Here is a 26,809-nt window from a genome sequence, read left to right on the forward strand (position 1 = left end):
AACGTTTGGGAACTGAGGAGACACATTTTTGAAGTGGAATTCTTTCCCATTCTTGCTTGATGTACAGCTTAAGTTGTTCAACAGTCCGGGGGTCTCCGTTGTGCTATTTTAGGCTTCACATTTTCAATGGGAGACAGGTCTGGACTACAGGCAGGCCAGTCTAGTACCCGCACTCTTTTACTATGAAGCCACGTTGATGTAACACGTGGCTTGGCATTGTCTTACTGAAATAAGCAGGGGCGTCCATGGTAACGTTGATTGGATGGCAACATATGTTGCTCCAAAACCTGTATGTACCTTTCAGCATTAATGGTGCCTTCACAGATGTGTAAGTTACCCATGTCTTGGGCACTAATACACCCCCATACCATCACACATGCTGGCTTTTTCTACTTTGCGCCTATAACAATCCGGATGGTTCTTTTCCTCTTTGGTCCGGAGGACACGACGTCCACAGTTTCCAAAAACAATTTGAAATGTGGACTCGTCAGACCACAGAACACTTTTCCACTTTGTATCAGTCCATCTTAGATGAGCTCAGGCCCAGCGAAGCCGACGGCGTTTCTGGGTGTTGTTGATAAACGGTTTTCCGCCTTGCATAGGAGAGTTTTAACTTGCACTTACAGATGTAGCGACCAAATGTAGTTACTGACTGTGGGTTTCTGAAGTGTTCCTGAGCCCATGTGGTGATATCCTTTACACACTGATGTCACTTGTTGATGCAGCACAGCCTGAGGGATGGAAGGTCACGGGCTTAGCTGCTTACGTGCAGCGATTTCTCCAGATTCTCTGAACCCTTTGATGTTATTACGGAGCGTAGATGGTGAAATCCCTAAATTCCTTGCAATAGCTGGTTGAGAAAGGTTTTTCTTAAACTGTTCAACAATTTGCTCAGGCATTTGTTGACAAAGTGGTGACCCTCGCCCCATCCTTGTTTGTGAATGACTGAGCATTTCATGGAATCTACTTTTATACCCAATCATGGCACCCACCTGTTCCCAATTTGCCTGTTCACCTGTGGGATGTTCCAAATAAGTGTTTGATGAGCATTCCTCAACTTTATCAGTATTTATTGCCACCTTTCCCAACTTCTTTGTCACGTGTTGCTGGCATCAAATTCTAAAGTTAATGATTATTTGCAACAACAAAAAAAACGTTTATCAGTTTGAACATCAAATATGTTGTCTTTGTAGCATATTCAACTGAATATGGGTTGAAAATGATTTGCAAATCATTGTATTCCATTTATATTTACCGTATTTTCCGCACTATTAGCCGCACCTAAAAACCACACATTTACTCAAAAGCTGACAGTGCGGCTTATAACCCGGTGCGCTTTATATATGGATTAATATTAAGATTCATTTTCATAAAGTTTCGGTCTCGCAACTACGGTAAACAGCCGCCATCTTTTTTCCCCGTAGAAGAGGAAGTGCTTCTTCTTCTACGCAAGCAACCGCCAAGGTAAGCACCCGCCCCCATAGAACAGGAAGCGCTTCTTCTTCTACTGTAAGCAACCACCCGCCCCCGTAGAAGAAGAAGAAGCGCGCGGATATTACGTTTCATTTCCTTTGTGTGTTTACATCTGTAAAGACCACAAAATGGCTCCTACTAAGCGACAGAGATCCGGTTCATGAAAAGACGCAATCTCTCCATCCGCACACGGACTACTATTTCACAGCAACTGCCTAAAGACTTTCAAGAAAAGCTGGCTACTTTCCGTGCATATTGTAAAAACAAGATAGCTGAAAAAAAGATCCGGCCAGAGAACATTATCAACATGGACGAGGTTCCACTGACTTTTGATATTCCTGTGAACCGCACTGTGGATACAACGGGAGCACGTACGGTGAATATTCGCACCACAGGGAATGAGAAGTCATCCTTCACTGTGGTTCTAGCTTGCCATGCTAATGGCCAGAAACTTCCACCCATGGTGATATTCAAAAGGAAGACCTTGCCAAAAGAGACCTTTCCAGCCGGCGTCATCATAAAAGCTAACTCGAAGGGATGGATGGATGAAGAAAAGATGAGCGAGTGGTTAAGGTAAGTTTACGCGAAGAGGCCGGGTGGCTTTTTTCACGCAGCTCCGTCCATGTTGATATACGACTCCATGCGCGCCCACATCACGCTGGTTTTTAATATATTATTAAAGTTTGACTGACCTATCTGACTGTTTTTTTGACATTCCTTTAAAGTTAAAGTTAAAGTCCCAATGATTGTCACACACACACTAGGTGTGGTGAAATTTGTCCTCTGCATTTGACCCATCCCCTTGATCACCCCCTGGGAGGTGAGGGGAGCAGTGGGCAGCAGCGGTGCTGCGCACCGGGAATCATTTTTGGTGATTTAACCCCCAATTCCAACCCTTGATGCTGAGTGCCAAGCAGGGACGTAATGGGTCCCATTTTTATAGTCTTTGGTATGACTCGGCCGGGGTTTGAACTCACAACCTACCGATCTCAGGACGGACACTCTAACCACTAGGCCACTGAGTAGGTAGCGCAGTTAGATGCGGCTTACAACACGGGGCGGCTTATAGGTGGACAAAGTTTTGAAATATGCCGTTCATTGAAGGCGCGGCTTATAACCCAGGGCGCCTTATGGTGCGGAAAATACGGTACATCTAACACAATTTCCCAACTTATATGGAAACGGGGTTGGTATTTCACTTTTTTTTTTGTCAAGTTCATTCATAGTTTTGATGTGACAATCTACAATGTAAATAGCAGAGGTGGGACCAAGTCATTGTTTTGCAAGTCACAAGTAAGTCTCAAGTCTTTGCCCTCAAGTCCGAGTCAAGTCCCGAGTCAAGACAGGCAAGCCCCGAGTCAAGTCCAAAGTCAAGACTGGAAAGTCTCAAGTCAAGTCCTAAGTCCTGCATTTTGAGTTTCGAGTCCTTTCAAGTCCTTTTAACCACAGACTAATATATTAACACAGATTGTGTATGCTTTTCAAACGCTGTATTTATTTATTAAAACAAGTGCATTTTAAATTGCAGGAAAGAAAATTGTGCTGACATTGCACTTTATAATAGCACTATTAACCAGTCATTTTAAACATTAACTCATTCCTTTACAGAACAAACACATTGAAAAATAAAGTGCAAATGTACTTATTTGTACAAAAGTGTTAACATTGAAAAAACATGACATACACGTGAACATAACAAAAAAGTTCCATCCATCCATTTTCTACCGCTTATTCCCTTTTGGGGTAGCGGGGGGCGCTGGAGCCTATCTCAGCTACAATCGGGCGGAAGGCGGGGTACACCCTGGACAAGTCGCCACCTCATCGCAGTAACAAGTAACAAAAAAGTTGTACTTTTTATATGTCAGGGCCCTATGCTGCATTGCATTTGCAAAAGACCAAATTAGCCAAGAGTCTGTCAGTCATTTGTGCACGATGGGGGCGTAGTATGATGCCACCATGGCTGAAAACTCGCTCCACTGGAGCACTGGAGGCAGGCACTGCCAAGACTCTCATGGCCACTCGGAACAGTGAAGGAAGAGTCTTCATGTTCAATGCCCAGAACAAAAAGGGGGAGAGAGTTGTTTTGGGTTGGTGCACTACTTGTAAGTGTATCTTGTGTTTTTTATGTTGATTTAATTAAAAAAAAATATATATATATATATTTCTTGTGCGGCCCGATACCAATCGATCCACGGACCAGTACCGGGCCACGGCCCGGTGGTTGGGGACCACTGAGGTAAACAACCAACAGTATGTCAGAAAGCTAGCTAAAACGGTACACATATTCATAATATAGTATACATTTTAACTGACCTTTATTTTACTATTTTTGTCTTTTTTTAGGTGTCTAAAATACGCGGTGCTGCTGACCGCCGTCTAACGTTACGTGTGATATATTGACTAACGTAACCCTGCTTAAAAAAATCACTGAACAAAAAGTATGAATAAGGTAGTGAACTGCAACAGATTCCCGTGTTTGCAATAACGTTATAACGTTAGCAGTGAGTTTACAGCCTCACTGATTTAACTACACAGCAAATAAAAGTCACGTTACTTAGCCAATAAACGTTATCTTACATTCAAAACTTACCGTTCTTTGTGCAACTTCAAATGCCAGACGAAGTTGGAAGTTGTTGCCTCTCCATCAGTAATTTTCGAACCGCATGTGTTGCATACTGCAAACCGTTTTGTGTTGACCACCTCGTAATTTTTATACCCAAACAAAATTATTTTTGGTATCATTTTTTGTTCACTGGCGTGTGGTTTGGACATGTCTTCTTCGTTGGTTGTCCTGCAATTTGATTGGATGAATGCTGTGTGATGAAAACAAAGTAGATGTAATTTGATTGGCTGTTGTACTGAGAGCACACCAGCTGACACACGCAACGCTGATAGACAAGTACACGATGAAAAATACGGAGCGCTCCCGAATAACTTTTTCATCTTTGGGTTTTGGGGAAAGTAGCAAGTCATGTCAAGTCATGTCAATTCAAAAGGCTCAAGTCCAAGTGAAGTCACAAGTCATTGATGTTAAAGTCGAAGTCGAGTTGCAAGTCTTTTTACATTTTGTCAAGTCGAGTCTAAAGTCATCAAATTCATGACTCGAGTCTGACTCGAGTCCAAGTCATGTGACTCGAGTCCACACCTCTGGTAAATAGTCATGAAAATAAAGAAAAGGCATTGAATGAGAAGGCGTGTCCAAACTTTAGGCCATGCGAGTGTAAAATAGCACGACCGTCTCACCTCTTAAAAGTGAAGAAATGGGGAAAAAGTGCAAGCGACGGGACAAAATGGCGGCTCATTATTAGCCCGCTGTCAGAACGCCGCAGGGCAAAACACACAATCTCGCATTATTCTTATATTATTTGCTTCAAATCGGCGTGAAAACAGCACGTGTCGACAAGCGCGCGTAACCCTGCCAGCAACTTTCCCTCAGAGGAAGATAAAAGCGTCGGCATCCTACAAAGCGTCGAACAAACTCATTAATTTGCTTAATTATGAAAGTCCCTATCAATTCTCCCCTCCCCGGGAATTGTTTAGCGAGGCCGTGCAACAACAGAAACGCATTTGGAAGCCATGTTTTCCCTATCTCATAATAAGACAAATACACCAGGGCCTGATTAAAGGCCTTTTTACACAACAGAGGGAGTAGACAGTGTTTGTTTTTGAAATTGTTGTGCCTTGTTTTTGACAGCTATATACTTACTGGGTGTTGGGGGGGAAGAAAAGAAAAAAAAAAAAAAAAAAAAAAAAAAAAAAAGCAAGGTGGCGGTGATAATTAAAGCGCAAGGCGAGCTGGAATAAATTAGCTCTTTAAATGCAAGATGGACTTTGTTCCTCCTGATTATGTTTTTTTTTTCTGTTTGCGTGTATGTATGTATGTACGTATGCGTGAACATTAAGGCCTCTTAATGCATTGTGATGGCAGCTTATCTCGTGGGAACAAATGAAGTTTTGCTTGAAGCCTTTTACATTGAAATGTATAAAACAAAAGAATACAATTAGTGGCAAGACTAGAAACATGAAGAAAACATATTCCAAAATAACTATTCGAATTAATAAGAGGTGCATGTTTGTTTTTTTCTTAGTTAAATTAATACAATTAAATAATGAAGATTGATGGTAAAATAATTTAAAAAAGATAAAATAATTAAAGCTGCAAGCAGCGTTGGTCGGGCCCGCGTATTTGGCAGGCGCTAGTCCTAAGTGTCCCAATACTTTTGTCTACTTGTAGTCCCAAGTGTCCCAATACTTTTGTCCAGTGTAAGTGTCCCAATACTTTTGTCCAGTGGTAGTCCTAAGTGTCCCAATACTTTTGTCTACTTTTAGTCCGAAGTGTCCCAATACTTATGTCAAGTTGTAGTCCTAAGTGTCCCAATACTTTTGTCAAGTGTAAGTGTCCCAATACTTTTGTCCAGTGTCAGTCCTAAGTGTCCCAATACTTGTGTCCAGTGGTCGTCATAAGTGTCCCAATACTTTTGTCAAGTTGTAGTCCTAAGTCTCCCAGTACTTTTGTCCAGTGTAGGTGTCCCAATACTTTTGTCCAGTATGCGTCCTAAGTGTCCCAATACTTTTGTCAAGTTGTAGTCCCAAGTGTCCCAATACTTTTGTCCAGTTGTAGTTGTAAGTGTCCCAATACTTTTGTCCAGTTGTAATCCTATGTGTCCCAATACTTTTGTACAGTGTAAGTGTCCCAATACTTATGTTCAGTGGTAGCCATAAGTGTCCCAATACTTTTGTCAAGTTTTAGTCCGAAGTAACCCAATACTTTAGTTCAGTGGTATTCCTAGGTGTCCCAATACTTTTGTCCAGTGTAAGCGTCCCAATACTTTTGTCCAGTGGTAGTCCTAAGCATCCCAATACCTTTGTCAAGTGTTAGTCTCAAATGGCCCAATACTTTTGTCAAGTTGTAGTCCTAAGTGTCCCAATACTTTAGTCCAGTTTTAGTCCCAAGTGGCCCAATACTTATGTCAAGTTGTAGTCCTAAGTGTCCCAATACTTTAGTCAATTTCTGGTCCAAAGTGTCCCAAACCTTTTGTCCAGTGTAAGTGTCCCAATACTTTTGTCAAGTTGTAGTCCTAAGGGTCCCAATACTTTTGTCCAGTGTAGGTATCCCAATACTTTTGTCCAGAGATAGTCCTAAGTGTCCCAATACTTTTGTCAAGATTAGGCGTAAGTGTCCCAATACTTTTGTCCAGTTTTAGTCCCAAGTATCCCAATACTTTTGTCAAGTTGTAGTCCTAAGTGTCCCAATAATTTTGTCCAGTGTAGGTGTCCCAATACTTTTGTCCAGAGGTAGTCCTAAGTGTCTCAATACTTTTGTCAAGTTTAGGCTTAAATGTCCCAATACTTTTGTCCAATTTTAGTCCCAAGTGTCCCAATACTTTTGTCAAGTTGTAGTCCTAAGTGTCCCAATACTTTTGTCCAGTTGTAATCCTATGTGTCCCAATACTTTTGTACAGTGTAAGTGTCCCAATACTTATGTTCAGTGGTAGCCATAAGTGTCCCAATACTTTTGTCAAGTTTTAGTCCCAAGTGTCCCAATACTTTGTCCAGTTGTAGTCCTAGGTGTCCCAATACTTTTGTCCAGTGTAAGCGTCCCAATACTTTTGTCCAGTGGTAGTCCTAAGCATCCCAATACTTTTGTCAAGTTTTAGTCTCAAATGGCCCAATACTTTTGTCAAGTTGTAGTCCTAAGTGTCCCAATACTTTAGTCCAGTTTTAGTCCCAAGTGGCCCAATACTTATGTCAAGTTGTAGTCCTAAGTGTCCCAATACTTTAGTCAAGTTGTAGTCCTAAGTCTCCCAGTACTTTTGTCCAGTGTAGGTGTCCCAATACTTTTGTCCAGTATGCGTCCTAAGTGTCCCAATACTTTTGTCAAGTTGTAGTCCAAGTGTCCCAATACTTTAGTCCAGTGTAAGTGTCCCAATACTTTTGTCCAGTTTTCGTCCTAAGTGTCCAAATACTTTTGTCCAGTGGTAGTCATAAGTGTCCCAATACTTTTGTCCAGTGGTAGTCCTAAGTGTCCCAATACTTTTGTCCAGTTGTAATCCTATGTGTCCCAATACTTTTGTACAGTGTAAGTGTCCCAATACTTATGTTCAGTGGTAGCCATAAGTGTCCCAATACTTTTGTCAAGTTTTAGTCCCAAGTGTCCCAATACTTTGTCCAGTTGTAGTCCTAGGTGTCCCAATACTTTTGTCCAGTGTAAGCGTCCCAATACTTTTGTCCAGTGGTAGTCCTAAGTGTCCCAATACTTTTGTCAAGTTTTAGTCTCAAATGGCCCAATACTTTTGTCAAGTTGTAGTCCTAAGTGTCCCAATACTTTAGTCCAGTTTTAGTCCCAAGTGGCCCAATACTTTAGTCCAGTGTAGGTGTCCCACTACTTTTGTCCAGTTTTCGTCATAAGTGTCCCAATACTTTTGTCCAGTGGTAGTCCCAAGTGTCCCAATACTTTTGTCCAGTTTTCGTCCTAAGTGTCCCAATAGTTTTGGCCAGTGGTCATCATAAGTGTCCCAATACTTTTGTCTACTTGTAGTCTGAAGTGTCCCAATACTTTTGTCTAGTGTACCTACCTAGTCTGCATTGTGTGGGCACGTTGGTGCTTCCTGCTTTTAAGCAGCCATCTTGAAAAAACAGCTGCGCAACAGCATCAGCGCAGCGGTTCTTTGAAGGGTCATAAAATCAAAACCGGAACCGGTATTAAAACTCTTTCGCCAACTTTTAATCAGAAGGGTTCAATCTCTCTCCTGTGTTAGTTTGAAGGCGAAACAACAAACGCGCTCAGAGGAGATAATGTTTGAAGAAAGGTGACCGGTTTTTACAAAAATGTTGTGTTGAAGGGGGAATAGCAAACTTCCTGTAGATTTTTGCTGGGTGTTGTCAAATTATGAAATGTAGGTCTAAGTGAGACCTACGGAGAGGATTTTGTTTCATGTCTCTCCGACCTTCCCAGTGGGAGTTACAGGCAGTTTTGTCATTTTTTTCTTCCGAGGAGCAGTTTTTTCTCCGTTTTATTCAAAAATTGCTCTAGAGCGCAATTTTAAAATTTGGGGTTAGGTTTTTTTTTATTACATTGCAATTTCTGCCATTCCTGATGTGTGCGTTCAGTTTGGTGAGTTTTGAAGCGTGTTAAGGGGGTCAAATTACAGCTCAAAGAGGCAAAAGTGACTGTTTTTAGTACATTTTTGTCTTGAAGGGGGAATAGCCAACTTCCTGTTGATGTACAATTGTGAAATGTAGGTCTAAGTCAGACCTACATAGAGGTATTTTTTCATGTCTCTCCGACTTTCCTAGTGAGAGTTACAGGCAGTCTAGTTTTTTTTTTTGTCCTAGGGGGCGCTAGAGCGCAATTTTGAGTTTTGGGGATCATTTTTTTTATTAAAAGGCAATTTTCGCAGGTCCTGATGTGTGGGTCAAATATGGTGAGTTTTGAAGCATGTTAAGTGGGTCAAATTACAGCTCAAAGAGGCGGCCGGTATAATAATAATAAAACCTTACAAATTCAATAGGTCCTTATGTCCCATTGCATAAGGACTCCCTTTGGGAGTCCTTATGCAATGGGCCATGCGGGCCCTAACTACTGTATTTTTCGGACTATAAGTCACAGTTTTTTTCATAGTTTGGCCGGGGGTGCGACTTATACTCAGGAGCGACTTATGTGTGAAATTATTAACACGTTACCGTAAAATATCAAATAATATTATTTAGCTCATTCATGTAAGAGACTAGACCTGGGGTCGGCAACCCAAAATGTTGAAAGAGCCATATTGGACCAAAAATACAAAAACAAATCTGTCTGGAGCCGCAAAAAATTAAAAGCCATATTACATACAGATAGTGTGTCATGAGATATACATTGAATTAAGAATACTTAAAGAAAACTAAATGAGCTCAAATATAGCTACAAATGAGGCACAATGATGCTAGCCTAAATAGCATGTTAGCATCGATTAGCTTGCAGTCATGCAGTGACCAAATATGTCTGATTAGCACTCCACACAAGTCAATAACATCAACAAAACTCACCTTTGTGGATTCATGCACAACGTTAAAAGTTTGGTGGACAAAATGAGACAGAAAAAGAAGTGGCATAAAACACGTCCTAGAAAGTCGGAGAAAGTTATACATGTAAACAAACTGCGGTGAGTTCAAGAACCGCCAAAATTAGTAGGACAAAACGGTGCTCACCAAATACTGGAATCAGTGAAGCATGTTTAATATAAACAGTGTGTTTTATAGCAATTAGGGAGGTTTGTGTCATGTTTGTCCTCGCCAGTCCTGATGTGTGTGTTCAGTTTGGTGAGTTTTGAAGGATGTTAAGAGGGTGAAAATACAGCTCAAAGAGGCAAAAGTTACTGTTTTTAGTACTTTTTTGTCTTGAAGGGGGAATTGCCAACTTCCTGTTGATTTTTGCCCGAGGAAATTAATTAATGAAAAGTAGATCTAAGTAAGACCTACATAGAGGTTTTTGTTTCATGTCTCTACAACATTCGTACTGGGAGTTATAAGCAGTTTTCTTTCTAGGGGGCGCTAGAGCGCAATTTTGAGTTTTGGGGTTTGGTTTTTTGATAAAAAGTATATTACTGATGTGTGTGTAAAATTTGGTGAGTTTTGAAGCATGCTAAGGGGGTCAAATTACAGCGCAAAGTTGCGGAAGAATAATAATAATTAAAGCAGCAAGCAGCGATGGACGGGACCGACTTTGACGGCACATAAAATCCAAACCGGAGCAGTAATTAAAACGTTTTTGTCAACTTATAATCAGAAGGGTTCAATCTCTCTCCTGTGCTAGTTTGAAGCCGAAACGACAAACGCGCTCAGAGGAGATAATGTTTGAAAATAGGTGACCGGTTTTTACAAAAATTTTGGTTTGAAGGGCGAATTGCAAACTTCCTGTTGATTTTTTTCTGGGGGTTGTCAATCTATGAAATGTAGGTCTAAATGAGACCTACATAAATGTTTTTGTTTCATGTCATTACTGGAAGTTACAGGCAGTTTTGTCTGAGTTTTCTTCCTAGGAGCAGTTGTGTCTGTGTTTTCTTCCTAGGGGGCGCTAGAGCGCAATTTTGAGTTTTGAGGTTGGGTTTTTTTATTAGATCGCAATTTTTGCCAGTTCTGATGTGTGTGTCCGGTTTGGTGAGTTTTGAAGCATGTTAAGAGGGTCAAATTACAGCTCAAAGAGGCAAAAGTGACTGTTTTTAGTAAACTTTTGTTCTGAAGGGGGAATTGCCAACTTCCTGTTGATTTTTGCTGAAGGATGTTAATGTATGAAATCTAGGTCTAAGTTAGACCTAAATAGAGGTTTTTGTTTCATGTCTCTACGACATTTCTACCGGAAGTTACAAGCAGTTTTGTCTGTGTTTTTTCCTAGGGGGCGCTAGAGCGACATTTTGAGTTTTGGGGTTTGTTTTTTGTTTTTTATTAGATGGCAATTTTTGCCAGTCCTGATGTGTGTGTCAAATATGGTGAGTTTTGAAGCATGTTTAGTGGGTCAAATTACAGCTCAAAGAGGCGGCCGGTATAATAATAATAAAACCTTACAATTACAATAGGGTCCTCTGTCCCAAAGGGACATTGCGGTCCCTAATAAAACCTTTCAAATTCAATAGGTTCTTATGTCCCATTGCATAAGGACTCCCTTTGGGAGTCCTTATACAATGGGCCATGCGGGCCCTAATAAATAGATAAGTAAATAATAGATATTTACTGTATATTTATAGTAATAAATAAATGCGTGGACAGTTTGTGCAGTGACATTGAAGTCTACCTTGCTGGAAGATAGTTTATGAAGTTAGTTTTCTATAATAATCCTAAAATGTAATCTTGAGAGAGACAACACATGGCGTATTTGAAACGCGCATGCAGGATGATGGATTCTCTTTTGTTAAGTATCTACCGTATTTTCCGCACTATTAGCCGCACCTAAAAACCACAAATTTACTCAAAAGCTGACAGTGCGGCTTATAACCCGGTGCGCTTTATATATGGATTAATATTAAGATTCATTTTCATAAAGTTTCGGTCTCGCAACTACGGTAAACAGCCGCCATCTTTTTTCCCCGTAGAAGAGGAAGTGCTTCTTCTTCTATGCAAGCAACCGCCAAGGTAAGCACCCGCCCCCGTAGAAGAGGAAGCGCTTCTTCTTCTACGGTAAGCAACCACCCGCCCCCCCGTAGAAGAAGAAGCGCGCGGGTATTACGTTTCATTTCCTTTGTGTGTTTACATCTGTAAAGACCAGACCACAAAATGGCTCCTACTAAGCGACACGCGTATAACGCAGAATTTAAACGTAAGGCAATAAGTCATGCCGAAGAACACGGAAATAGAGCAGCGGCAAGAGAATATAACATAAATGAATCAATGGTGCGTAGGTGGAGGAAGCAAGAAGATGACCTGCGCCAGGTAAAGAAGACAAAACAGAGTTTCCGAGGGAACAAAGCAAGATGGCAACTGTTGGAGGACAAACTCGAACAGTGGGTTGTTGAGCAGAGAGCAGCAAGCAGAAGTGTCAGCACCATCACTATTCGAATGAAGGCAACAGCGCTAGCAAGCGAACTTCACCTGGATGATTTTAAAGGTGGTGCTTCTTGGTGTTTCCGGTTCATGAAAAGACGCAATCTCTCCATCCGCACACGGACTACTATTTCACAGCAACTGCCTAAAGACTTTCAAGAAAAGCTGGCTACTTTCCGTGCATATTGTAAAAACAAGATAGCTGAAAAAAAGATCCGGCCAGAGAACATTATCAACATGGACGAGGTTCCACTGACTTTTGATATTCCTGTGAACCGCACTGTGGATACAACGGGAGCACGTACGGTGAATATTCGCACCACAGGGAATGAGAATCAATCAATCAATCAATCAATCTTTATTTATATAGCCCTAAATCACAAGTGTCTCAAAGGGCTGCACAAGCCACAACGACATCCTCGGTACAAAGCCCACATACGGGCAAGGAAAAACTCACCCCAGTGGGACGTCGATGTGAATGACTATGAGAAACCTTGGAGAGGACCGCATATGTGGGTAACCCCCCCCCCCCCCCCCCTCTAGGGGAGACCGAAAGCAATGGATGTCGAGTGGGTCTGACATAATATTGTGAGAGTCCAGTCCATAGTGGATCCAACATAATAGTAAGAGTCCAGTCCATAGTGGGGCCAGCAGGACACCATCCCGAGTGGAGACGGGTCAGCAGCGCAGAGATGTTCCCAGCCGATGCACAGGCGAGCGGTACACCCCGGGTCCCGACTCTGGACAGCCAGCACTTCATCCATGGCCACCGGACCTGTGCCCCCCCCCCCCCCCCCCCCTCAAGGAAAAGGGGAGCAGAGGAGAAAAGAAAAGAAACGGCAGATCAACTGGTCTAACAGGGGGGCTATTTAAAGGCTAGAGTATACAAATGAGTTTTAAGATGGGACTTAAATGCTTCTACTGAGGTAGCATCTCTAATTGTTACCGGGAGGGCATTCCATAGTACTGGAGCCCCAATAGAAAACGCTCTATAGCCCGCAGACTTTTTTTGGGCTCTGGGAATCACTAATAAGCCGGAGTTCTTTGAACGCAGATTTCTTGCCGGGACATATGGTACAATGCAATCGACAAGATAGGACGGAGCTAGACCGTGTAGTATTTTATACGTAAGTAGTAAAACCTTAAAGTCACATCTTAAGTGCACAGTGAGAAGTCGTCCTTCACTGTGGTTCTAGCTTGCCATGCTAATGGCCAGAAACTTCCACCCATGGTGATATTCAAAAGGAAGACCTTGCCAAAAGAGACCTTTCCAGCCGGCGTCATCATAAAAGCTAACTCGAAGGGATGGATGAAGAAAAGATGAGCGAGTGGTTAAGGGAAGTTTACGCGAAGAGGCCGGGTGGCTTTTTTCACGCAGCTCCGTCCATGTTGATATACGACTCCATGCGCGCCCACATCACAGATGGTGTCAAAAAACAAGTGAAGCACACAAATACAACACTCGCCGTCATTCCGGGTGGATTAACCAAAGAACTCCAACCGCTGGATATTGGTGTCAACAGGGCATTCAAAGCACGACTGCGAACGGCGTGGGAACAATGGATGACCGAAGGCGAACACACCTTCACTAAGACAGGGAGACAGCGCCGGACGACATACGCCAACATCTGCCAGTAGATCGTAAAATGCCTGGGCGGATATTTCGGTCACAACTGTGGTCCGAGCTTTCCGGAAGGCAGGATTCACAGAACTGCTGGACAACAACAGCGACACTGACTCCGATGACTTCGACGAGACGGAGCCGGCCATTTTGGATCCCGTATTCGCCCAACTTTTCAATTCGGACACCGAAGGAGAAGAATTCGAGGGATTTATGAATGAAGAATAACTTCAGAAAGTGAGCGTTATGTTTATTTTGTGTGTTGTGACATTAACGTTCGAGCAACATTATGTTGCTATTGCTCTGCACTATTTTGAATTTTACTATGTTTGTGATTGCACATTTGCGTACATTTTGGGAGTGAACAGAGTTGTTAGAACGCTGGTTTTTAATATATTATTAAAGTTTGACTGACCTATCTGACTGTTTTTTTGACATTCCTTTAGCGCAGTTAGATGCGGCTTATAACACGGGGCGGCTTATAGGTGGACAAAGTTTTGAAATATGCCGTTCATTGAAGGCGCGGCTTATAACACGGGGCGGCTTATGGTGCGGAAAATACGGTAACTCTTTTTTTCCCCCCTTGTAAAAAGAAAAAAAAAAAAGCCATTTACTCTCCAGTCCATTTGCAACCATCCCATCCTTTCAACCCAGCGTGGTGGCGGGGAAGCACTACTATTAGTTCTGAACTTGACAATGGCAGCCAAACTGGCAAGGATGCTGGAACACGGTCACATATTTGCATGGAATGTGCAAAACACACACACACACACACATGCGTAGGCACACACATAACCGTGTAATTATTTATATGTATGAGACACTGCACTGGCAAATACTAGGGAGGTGGGGGGGTGGTTGTCGTCCGACAGGCTAAATCCCATTATTTGGCCCTCATCCCAGACAGTGAATTGAGAGTCAAGTAGGATGCATGTGGTAACCACAATGAAATTACAGCGGGGCTGAGTGCGGGCGCCGCTAATGCACCCCCATTGTGTGCTCGAGTGCATCTAAATAAGCAGGGGGTAAAAAAGGCGGCCCGTTTCATGGCCGCCCAGGTGCAGCAAGTATATGGAGGGCTGTATTTAGGGATGATGATGATGAGGCGCCACCTGTATCCATGTAATGGTGGGAACCCATGCACAGGTGCACCATGTTCTGCAAAATCCCTTTTTAAAACATGGTGTCTGCAGACAAAACATCCTTTATGGTGTGGAATACATCTGCATTCTTTGGTTTATCCACAACAAAAACAACCAATGTTCTTAAAAACAACAGAATGTTGCTAATAAACAGAGGTGGGTAGCGTAGCCAGAAATTGTACTCAAGTAAGAGTACTGTTACTTTAGAGATTTGTTACTCAAGTAAAAGTAAGGAGTAGTCACCCAAATATGTACTTGAGTAAAAGTAAAAAGTATGTTGTGAAAAAGCTACTCAAGTACTGAGTAACTGATGAGTAACATATACACACACACACATATATATATATATATATATATATATATATATGTATGTGTGGGAAAAAAATCACAAGGCTATTTCATCTCTACAGGCCTGTTTCATGAGGGGGGGTACCCTCAATCATCAGGAGATTTTAATGGGAGCATTCGCATACCATGGTTTGTATAGGGCACAGAGTGGGTGGGTACAGGCTGGCCTAGGGGCGTGGTGATTGGTTCATGTGTTACCTAGGAGGTGTTTCCGTCTATGGCGGCATGCTGTTACAATTTCGCTGCGCTTGTTGAGGGATGACAGGTCTGGACGGTAAATAATAAACAGTTTCTCTTTCAAGCATAGGTTGCATCTTTTATTACCACTATTGTAAGGTGTGCTGGATGCAAGAATTTGCCATGTTATTGAATATTCAACATTATTGTCTTTGAGGTCCCAAATGTGTTTGCTGAGTTCTGTGGTATTTTGCAGGTTTTTGTTCCTGAAAGAAGCCTTGTGATTGTTCCATCTGGTTTTGAATTCTCCATGACAAACACTTTCCCAAAGACAACACCCTAAGAAAAGTATTCAACAAGAACAACATTAAATTGAGCTACAGCTGCATGAACAATATACGACAAATCATCTCAAACCACAACAAAACAATTGCAAATGAGCCGTCGACCCCCGGACAGAGCGACTCCAAAACCAACAAAGGCTGCAACTGTCGAAAGAAACCTGATTGCCCTCTCAACGGGGGGTGCTTACAAACATCAGTTGTCTACCAATCTAAGGTAATACGCAAGGACATTAACACATCCGACACATATGTAGGATTAACCGAGGGAGAATTCAAAACCAGATGGAACAATCACAAGGCTTCTTTCAGGAACCAAAACCTGCGGAATACCACAGAACTCAGCAAACACATTTGGGACCTCAAAGACAATAATGTTGAATATTCAATAACATGGCAAATTCTTGCATCCAGCACACCTTACAATAGTGGTAATAAAAGATGCAACCTATGCTTGAAAGAGAAACTGTTTATTATTTACCGTCCAGACCTGTCATCCCTCAACAAGCGCAGCGAAATGGTAACAGCATGCCGCCGCAGACGGAAACACCTCCTAGGTAACACATGAGCCAATCACCACGCCCCTACGCCAGCCTGTACCCACCCACTCTGTGCCCTATATAAACCATGGTATGTGAATGCTCCCATTAAAATCTCCTGATGATTGAGGGAACCCCCCCTCATGAAACAGGCCTGTAGAGATGAAATAGTCTTGTGATTTTTTTTCCCACACATACATATATTGCGCTCTACTACGGTATCGAGCACTATTTTTTGGATAACCTTATTAAGACATATATATATATATACACACATATATATATATACATACATTGATATATACAGTATATAATTTATATTTATTTATTTTGCCGTTTTTGTTTACATGTTAAAGGTGTTTTAATGAATATACATGCATGTTTAACACATATAGATCCCTTTGTTTCATGAAGACAAGAATATAAGTTGGTGTATTACCTGATTCTGATGACTTGCATTGATTGTAATCAGACAGTAGTGATGATAACGTCCATGTTTTCAAATGGAGGAGAAAAAAAGTTCCTCTTTTCTGTCTAATACCACATGAAAGTGGTTGGTTTTTGGCTTCTTATTTGTCCAGCTTCCATATTCGTTTTTATACACTTTACAAGAAATACATTGGCGGCAAACTCCGTCGCTTGCTAGCTTGTTTGCGCTGGCTTTCGGAGACTCTTATTTTGAAAGCGCAGGCGCGATGGAGCGGCACTTTTATTGTGAAGACAGGAACTGTGCAGTTAGTCTTTAGGCTTTTGACGGGATGAACGGTTGAAATAAAAAAGGTTTTTTTTTTCCTTCACACTTTTGATTGATTGATTGGAACTTTTATTAGTAGATTGCACAGTACAGTACATATTCCGTACAATTGACCACTAAATGGTAACACCCCAATAAGTTTTTCAACTTGTTTAAGTCAGGTCATGTGACCGCCTGGCTCTGTTTGATTGGTCCAACGTCACCAGTGACTGCATCTGATTGGTGGAACGGAGTGAACGTCACCAGTGACTGTATTTGTTGAAACGCAGGCACTATGAAGGTCTGTCTGACAGACCAAAACAAACAAAGCGTGCATTAACAGATCGATAAAAATTAGTAGCGAGTAGCGAGCTGAATGTAGATAAAAGTAGCGGAGTAAAAGTAGCGTTTCTTCTCTATAAATATACTCAAGTAAAAGTAAAAGTATGTTGCATTAAAACTACTCTTAGAAGTACAATTTATCCCAAAAGTTACTCAAGTAGATGTAACGGAGTAAATGTAGCGCGTTACTACCCACCTCTGCTAATAAATAAGGTAAAAAGTTTTAAAATGTCCGAGTCCTGTTCGTATTATGGTGAGGTAAGTCACTCGCAACTGTACAAATATACATACATATAAATACATATATGCACATTCATACATATATACACATCACAGAAACCTTGACTATATATATATACTCCTGTCATATATGTATATATATATATATATACATTTTGAAAATATTGATACTAACACAATTGTCCTAGATCAGTGGTTCTTAACCTGGGTTCGATCGAACCCTAGGGCTTCCGTGAGTCGGCCTCATGTGTTCGGCGGAGGTCAAAACACACCCGATTTGCAGGTGTGTAATTTGTTGTGAGTTTCAGTTTATGCACCGTGTTGGTTTTGTCGTTTGAACAAGGTGATGTTCATGCACGGTTCATTTTGTGCACCAGTAAAGAAAACATGGTAACACTTTAGTATGGGGAACATATTCACCATTAATTAGTTGCTTATTAACATGCAAATTAGTAACATATTGGCTCTTAACTATTTATTATTAAGTACTTAGTAATGCCTTATTCGGTATGGCCTTATTATAACCCTAACCCTTTAACCCTAACCCTAACCAAATAACTCAAAATTAAGTCTTTGTTACTTAGAATATGATCTCTTAATGTCCAAATAAGTCTAAATTAAGTCTTAGTTACTTAGAATATGTTCCCCTAGTGTCCAAATAAGTCTAAATTAAGTCTTTGTTACTTAGAATATGTTCCCCTAATGTCCAAATAACTCTAAACGGAGTCTTTGGTACTTAGAATATGATCCCTTAATGTCCAAATAAGTCTAAATTAAGTCTTTGTTACTTAGAATATGTTCCCCTAATGTCCAAATAACTCTAAACTGAGTCTTTGGTACTTAGAATATGTTCCCCTAATGTCCAAATAACTCTAAACTGAGTCTTTGTTACTTAGACTATGTGCCCCTAGTTACCAAATAACTCTAAATTAAGTCTTTGTTACTTAGAATATGTTCCCCTAGTGTCCAAATAACTCTAAATTAAGTCTTTGTTACTTAGAATATGTTCCCCTAGTGTCCAAATAACTCTAAATTAAGTCTTTGTTACTTAGAATATTATCCCCTAGTGTCCAAATAACTCTAAATTAAGTCTTGATACTTAGAATATGTTCTCCTAGTGTCCAAATAACTCTAAATGAAGTCTTTGTTACTTAGACTATGTGCCCCTAGTTACCAAATAACTCTAAATTAAGTCTTTGTTACTTAGAATATGTTCCCCTAGTGTCCAAAAAACTCTAAATTAAGTCTTTGTTACTTAGAATATGTTCCCCTAGTGTCCAAATAAGTCTAAATGAATTCTTTGTTACTTAGAATATGTTCCCCTAGTGTCCAAATAACTCTAAACTGAGTCTTTGGTACTTAGAATATGTTCCCCTAGTGTCCAAAAAACTCTAAATTAAGTCTTTGTTATTAAGAATGTGTTCCCCTAGTGTCCAAATAACTCTAAATTAAGTCTTTGTTACTTAGAATATGTTCCCCTAGTGTCCAAATAAGTCTAAATTAAGTCTTTGTTACTTAGAATATGTTCACCTAGTGTCCAAATAACTCTAAATGAAGTCTTTGTTACTTAGACTATGTGCCCCTAGTTACCAAATAACTCTAAATTAAGTCTTTGTTACTTAGAATATGTTCCCCCTAGTGTCCAAAAAACTCTAAATTAAGACTTTGTTACTTAGAATATGTTCCCCTAGTGTCCAAAAAACTCTAAATTAAGTCTTTGTTACTTAGAATATGTTCCCCTAGTGTCCAAATAACTCTAAACTGAGTCTTTGGTACTTAGAATATGTTCCCCTAGTGTCCAAATAAGTCTAAATTAAGTCTTTGTTACTTAGAATATGTTCCCCTAGTGTCCAAATAACTCTAAATTAAGACTTTGTTACTTAGAATATGTTCCCCTAGTGTCCAAATAACTCTAAACGGAGTCTTTGGTACTTAGAATATGTTCGCCTAGTGTCCAAATAACTCTAAATTAAGTCTTTGTTACTTAGAATGTGTTCCCCTAGTGTCCAAATAACTCTAAATTAAGTCTTTGTTACTTAGAATATGTTCCCCTAGTGTCCAAATAACTCTAAATTAAGTCTTTGTTACTTAGAATATGTTCCCCTAGTGTCCAAATATCTCTAAACTGAGTCTTTGGTACTTAGAATATGTTCCCCTAGTGTCCAAATAACTCTAAATTAAGTCTTTGTTGCTTAGAATATGTTCCCCTAGTGTCCAAATAACTCTAAATTAAGTCTTTGTTACTTAGAATATGTTCCCCTAGTTACCAAATAACTCTAAATTAAGACTTTGTTACTTAGAATATGTTCCCCTAGTGTCCAAATAACTCTAAATTAAGTCTTTGTTACTTAGAATATGTTCCCCTAGTGTCCAAATAACTCTAAATTAAGTCTTTGTTACTTAGAATATGTTCCCCTAGTGTCCAAATATCTCTAAACTGAGTCTTTGGTACTTAGAATATGTTCCCCTAGTGTCCAAAAAACTCTAAATTAAGTCTTTGTTACTAAGAATGTGTTCCCCTAGTGTCCAAATAACTCTAAATTAAGTCTTTGTTACTTAGAATATGTTCCCCTAGTGTCCAAATAACTCTAAATTAAGTCTTTGTTACTTAGAATATGTTCCCCTAGTGTCCAAAAAACTCTAAATTAAGTCTTTGTTATTAAGAATGTGTTCCCCTAGTGTCCAAATAACTCTAAATTAAGTCTTGTTACCACTTGTTGCTTGGACGCGGTGCCATCTTTTTCTTTTTTTCTTCTTCTTATGTTGTGTTGTGTTGTGCTGCAGTGCCTGATGAATAATTGACTGTTTCAAAGAGTGCAGCTCGTTTTTCGTATGTGGGTAACAACATTTAACTATGTATTAGAGATGCGCGGTTTGCGGACACAACCGCGGAGTCCGCGGATTATCCGCGGGTCGGGCGGTTGAAATAAAAAAAAATGAGATTTTAAATAGATTCAGGCGGGTGGCAGTTAAACCAATTGGTAAATATATATACATAGTTAAATGTTGTTACCCACATACGAAAAACGAGCAGGCACCTGCAGCATATGCCACAACAGAAGAAGAAAAAAAAAAAGAGATGGCAACGCCGGCAGCAAACGTGGTACGCGACAAACTAAAAAAGGGAATACTAAAGACCAGGGGGAAAAAAGGCCAGAAAAGTTCAGCGTGGACTCGTTTTTATGAGGTTGTAAATCAGGATGATAGTAATGCTGGCTACGTGATTTGCAAGAGCTGCGACGCTGTTTATGTCTACGACAGTCACAAAACCGGGACATCTAACATGGTGCATCACATTTGTGCAAAACCCCCAACCTCCACAAACACCCTGAGCATGAGCAGTTTCGTCCGCCGTGATCCCAGAAGAGTGCCACAGGATGTTAAAACAAGATAGAACGCAGCTGCCTGCAGCAGTTTGAGTGGCGCGAGCGCGCTTGGAGGTGCGCTCAGCGCGGCTCCCAGATGATTGCGCACTGGTGTGCGTCTGGGCCGTGAACAGCGTGGCACGCATTGAATGTCTCTGCTCCCTTGGATCAGTCTCCTTTCTTTAACAGGCAAAAGCTTTATAACCTCACTAATGCCTTGCATCGTCTATATTAGATATATAACGGGCGGGTGCGGTTTTGATTAAATGTTAGTTCGGGTGGATGCGGATGGTTGACGACTTTTGTGATGCGGTTGCGGATGAAATAATTGCCTATCCGCTAGAGATGCGCGGTTTGCGGGCACAACCGCGGAGTCCGCGGATTATCCGCGGATCGGGCGGATGAAATTTAAAAAAATGAGATTTTATCCGCGGGTCGGGTCGGGCGGTTGAAATAAAAAAAAATTAGATTTTAAATAGATTCAGGCGGGTGGCAGTTAAACCAATTGGTAAATATATATACATAGTTAAATGTTGTTACCCACATACGAAAAACGAGCAGGCACCTGCTGCATATGCCACAACAGAAGAAAAAATAAAAAAAGAGATGGACACTTTTACGGAGCGGAGAAGGGACGCCTCGCCGGGGTCCGGGACCGAGGCCCCTTCCCCCGAGAGGGCCCCACCGGGAGCCGTAGCTGAGGCGATCCGCGAGAAGGGCCCGACGCACGTCCAGGGTCACCACCAGCGCCCACCGCACCGACACCCCGCCTCGTCCGCCTTCGCCGCGGCCGGCGTCACGCGCAGCAGGTAAGCATCTTATACCTGCCCGCCACCCCCGTGGCCGGGGGCTCGTAACAGGGGTCACTCCGCGCGCTCCGCCCGCGCAGCTTACCTGCCCGCCACCCCTGTTGCCGGGGGCACGTAACAGGGGTCACTCCGCGCGCAGTGCGCTCACGAAAGGGGTGGGGCTCACCCTGGTTGATATAGACAGCAGCTAGGACGGTGGCCATGGAAGTTGGAACCCGCTAAGGAGTGTGTAACAACCCACCTGCCGAATCAACTAGCCCTGAAAATGGATGGCGCTGGAGCGTCGGGCCCATATACCCGGCCGTCGCCGGCAGCGAGATGCGCTTGGAGGTGCGCTTAGCGCGGCTCCCATATGATTGCGCACTGGTGTGCGTCTGGGTCGTGACAGCGTGGCACGCGAATGTCTGTGCTGCATTGGATCAGTCTCCTTTCTTTAACAGGCAAAAGCTTTATAACCTCACTAATGCCTTGCATCGTCTATATTAGATATATAACAACGGGCGGATGCGGTTCTGATCAAATGTTAGATCGGGTGGATTGCGGATGGTTGACGACTTTCTGATGCGGTTGTGGATGAAATAATTGCCTATCCGCGCATCTCTACTATGTATATATATTTCCGAATTGGTATATATTTAAAATCTATTTTTACCCGCCCGACCGACTCCGCGGTTGTGTCCGCAAACCGCGCATCTCTAATTCACACTATTAGTGTTAAAAGAGTGTTAAACCCCCCCCTAAAAACTGAGTAATAAAATGCAAAGGAGAGATTTGTATTAATTATAAAAGGAAGGTGAAAGGCTGAACAGTGTTGCCCTTCATGCAAGCGCCACTTCATCAACAACAGCCTTTGTAGAGTCAACAGGGGCTGTTTTCATTCGCCGTCTCCGCAGAGCTGCCCGTCAGCATCAACGGGGGGGGGTGGAGTGGGGACGTCTGATCTAAAACGGCGCCCGTGACAGGAAGATAGAGCCGTAACTCCGCTGTCCTAACCTCAGCTGTTCGGAGGCCCCGCAGAGAGAGGAAGCGAGCGCCAGGGAGGGTTAAAAAAAGATAACAAAAAAAAAGTCGACCCATACACATCCTAATGACAAGTACAAACACGGGCGCGCCTTTGTTGCGAACGCCATCCAAAACACTCGACGGGCCTGATCTGGCCTCCCAATCAAACGCTCCAAAGCGAGAGCCGGGATAGGTGTGCGTCTCCTGCTAATAGCTGCTAGCCGAGTTAAGCTGCTTACTTCTGACATAAATAATGCATCCGGGCGGATGCGCTCGACTTTGAATACGAATCGGCGCCGGGCGTGATTGACGCGGGGGCCGACTCCACTCCGCCGCCTCACCTTTTCCGCGACGAGCCCTGTCTCATTTAATATCCCTTATGTTAACATAATTATGACAAGTCGCACTGATTCACCAGTGCGACTGTGTAATATCCGTGACAAAATTAGGCGACGACTTCCTTTTTTTTTTTTTTTTTGAAGGAGGTTTTAGCCTATCAAAGGCAACTAGCGTGTCTCGCTAAGCCAAACAAGAAATAAGAGGATATGACTTGAAGTCAGCATACCTTGACAAGAAAGCCTGCCTCCTTTTGCCTCCCCTTTTCATTGATTCCAATCAATCAGCGCTAATTAGACACATATATGTCATGTGTTAATAGGGTAATGATACGGCCATTTAGTTGCTGCTTTCATCTCGCTACTTGCAGCTAATGACACCCAGCCGTGGGGATAATCATGAGGAGGCACTTCACGGTTAAACCTTATTTACAGCAGCTGCAAGCGCAGTGTAATCCCACGCAATAAAATGCATGTTTGTGTCAATCTGCAAACGGACGAACACGGCTCTGGCGCAACAGCGCCGGTCGAGGAGGCAATGTGTGATCCTTTGGTGGTGAAGGTGTAAATACATTGCAGCTAATCCGCAAGTCCTCTGAAACATGTCGGGATTTAAGTGGTTAACGTAAACTTTTTTTCCTACTGTCATGACACGTTGTCTAGATTATGTTTTGTTTAGTTAAATACTCCCTTAGTTCTTTTTTTAAGGGGGAACATTATCACAATTTCAGAATTGTTAAAACCATTAAAAATCCATCCATCCATCTTCTTACGCTTATCCGAGGTCGGGTCGCGGGGGCAGCAGCCTAAGCAGGGAAGCCCAGACTTCTCTCTCCCCAGCCACTTCGTCCAGCTCCTCCCGGGGGGTCCCGAGGCGTTCCCAGGCCAGCCGGGAGACATAGTCTTCCCAACGTGTCCTGGGTCTTCCCCGTGGCCTCCTACCGGTCGGACGTGCCCTAAACACCGATCGGGTGGCATCCTGACCAGATGCCCGAACCACCTCATCTGGCTCCTCTCGATGTGGAGGAGCAGCAGCTTTACTTTGAGCTCCCCCCGGATGGCAGAGCTTCTCACCCTATCTCTAAGGGAGAGCCCCGCCACCCGGCGGAGGAAACTCATTTCGGCCGCTTGTACCCGTGATCTTGTCCTTTCGGTCATAACCCAAAGCTCATGACCATAGGTGAGGATGGGAACGTAGATCGACCGGTAAATTGAGAGCATTGCCTTCCGGCTCAGCTCCTTCTTCACCACAACGGATCGATACAGCGTCCGCATTACTGAAGACGCCGCACCGATCCGCCTGTCGATCTCACGATCCACTCTTCCCCCACTCGTGAACAAGACTCCGAGGTACTTGAACTCCTCCACTTGGGGCAGGGTCTCCTCCCCAACCCGAAGATGGCATTCCACCCTTTTCCGGGCGAGAACCATGGACTCGGACTTGGAGGTGCTGATTGTCATCCCAGTCGCTTCACACTCGGCTGCGAACCGATCCAGCGAGAGCTGGAGATCCTGGCCAGATGAAGCCATCAGGACCACATCATCTGCAAAAAGATGTCCACGCGATGCTGCAGAGTCTTGTCAACCAAGACAGCCCCACAGCATCCAGAGCCTTAAGGAACTCTGGGCGGGTCTCATCCTCTCATCTCATGGCCTTGCCACCGAGGAGCTTTTTAACTACCTCGGCAACCTCAGCCCCAGAAATAGAAGAGCCCACCACAGATTCCCCAGGCACTGCTTCCTCATAGGAAGACGTGTTGGTGGGATTGAGGAGGTCTTCGAAGTATTCCCTCCACCGATCCACAACATCCGCAGTCGAGGTCAGCAGAACACCATCCTCACCATACACGGTGTTGATAGTGCACTGCTTCCCCTTCCTGAGGCGGCGGATGGTGGTCCAGAATCGCTTCGAAGCCGTCCCGAAGTCGTTTTCCATGGCTTCCCAGAACTCCTCCCATGTCCGAGTTTTTGCCTCCGCAACCGCTGAAGCCGCACACCGCTTGGCCTGTCGGTACCTGTCCTCTGCCTCAGGAGTCCTATGAGCCAAAAGAACCCGATAGGACTCCTTCTTCAGCTTGACGGCATCCCTCACCGCCGGTGTCCACCAACGGGTTCTAGGATTACCGCCACGACAGGCACCAACTACCTTATTCCATTAAAAATCAGTTCACTTATTATATTTTTCGAAGTTTTTTTCAAAATTTTACCCATCACGCAATATCCCTAAAAAAAAGCTTCAAAGTGCCTGATTTTAACCATCGTTATATACACCCGTCCATTTTCCTGTGACGTCACATAGTGAAGCCAACACAAACAAACATGGCGGATAGAACAGCAAGCTATAGCGACATTAGCTCGGATTCAGACTCGGATTTCAGCGGCTTAAGCGATTCAACAGATTACGCATGTATTGAAACGGATGGTTGTAGTGTGGAGGCAGGTGGCGAAAACGAAATTGAAGAAGAAACTGAAGCTATTGAGCCATATCGGTTTGAACCGTATGCAAGCGAAACCCACGAAAACGACACGACAGCCAGCGACACGGGAGAAAGCGAGGACGAATTCGGCGATCGCCTTCTAACCAACAATTGGTATGGGTTTGTTTGGCATTAAAGGAAACTAACAACTATGAACTAGGTTTACAGCATATGAAATACATTTGGCAACAACATGAAAGTTCCGTCAGATGGGAAATGTTTCTGTTAAAAGTTGTCCAACTTTCCAAACCTCTCCTCAGCCTTCCCGGTAAGGTCTATTCAGGTGCACTGGAGAGGAGGCTACGCTGGATAGTCGAACCTCGGATTCAGGAGGAACAGTGTGGTTTTTGTCCTGGTCGTGGAACTGTGGACCAGCTCTATACTCTCGGCAGGGTCCTTGAGGGTGCATGGGAGTTTGCCCAACCAGTCTACATGTGTTTTGTGGACTTGGAGAAGGCATTCGACCGTGTCCCTCGGGAAGTCCTGTGGGGAGTGCTCAGAGAGTATGGGGTATCGGACTGTCTGATTGTGGCAGTCCGCTCCCTGTATGATCAGTGCCAGAGCTTGGTCCGCATTGCCTGTAGTAAGTCGGACACGTTTCCAGTGAGGGTTGGACTCCGCCAAGGCTGCCCTTTGTCACCGATTCTGTTCATAACTTTTATGGACAGAATTTCTAGGCGCAGTCAAGGCGTTGAGGGGATCTGGTTTGGTGGCTGCAGGATTAGGTCTCTGCTTTTTGCAGATGATGTGGTCCTGATGGCTTCATCTGGCCAGGATCTTCAGCTCTCACTGGATCGGTTCGCAGCCGAGTGTGAAGCGACTGGGATGAGAATCAGCACCTCCAAGTCCGAGTCCGTGGTTCTCGCCCGGAAAAGGGTGGAGTCCCATCTCCGGGTTGGGGAGGAGATCTTGCCCCAAGTGGAGGAGTTCAAGTACCTCGGAGTCTTGTTCACGAGTGAGGGAAGAGTGGATCGTGAGATCAACAGGCGGATCGGTGCGGCGTCTTCAGTAATGCGGACGCTGTATCGATCCGTTGTGGTGAAGAAGGAGCTGAGCCGGAAGGCAAAGCTCTCAATTTACCGGTCGATCTACGTTCCCATCCTCACCTATGGTCATGAGCTTTGGGTTATGACCGAAAGGACAAGATCACGGGTACAAGCGGCCGAAATGAGTTTCCTCCGCCGGGTGGCGGGGCTCTCCCTTAGAGATAGGGTGAGAAGCTCTGCTCAAAATAAAGCCGCTGCTCCTCCACATCGAGAGGAGCCAGATGAGGTAGTTCGGGCATCTGGTCAGGATGCCACCCGAACGCCTCCCTAGGGAGGTGTTTAGGGCACGTCCGACCGGTAGGAG

The sequence above is a fragment of the Nerophis lumbriciformis genome, linkage group LG05 (assembly GCF_033978685.3).
Source record: "Nerophis lumbriciformis linkage group LG05, RoL_Nlum_v2.1, whole genome shotgun sequence".
Taxonomy (NCBI): Eukaryota; Metazoa; Chordata; class Actinopteri; order Syngnathiformes; family Syngnathidae; genus Nerophis; species Nerophis lumbriciformis.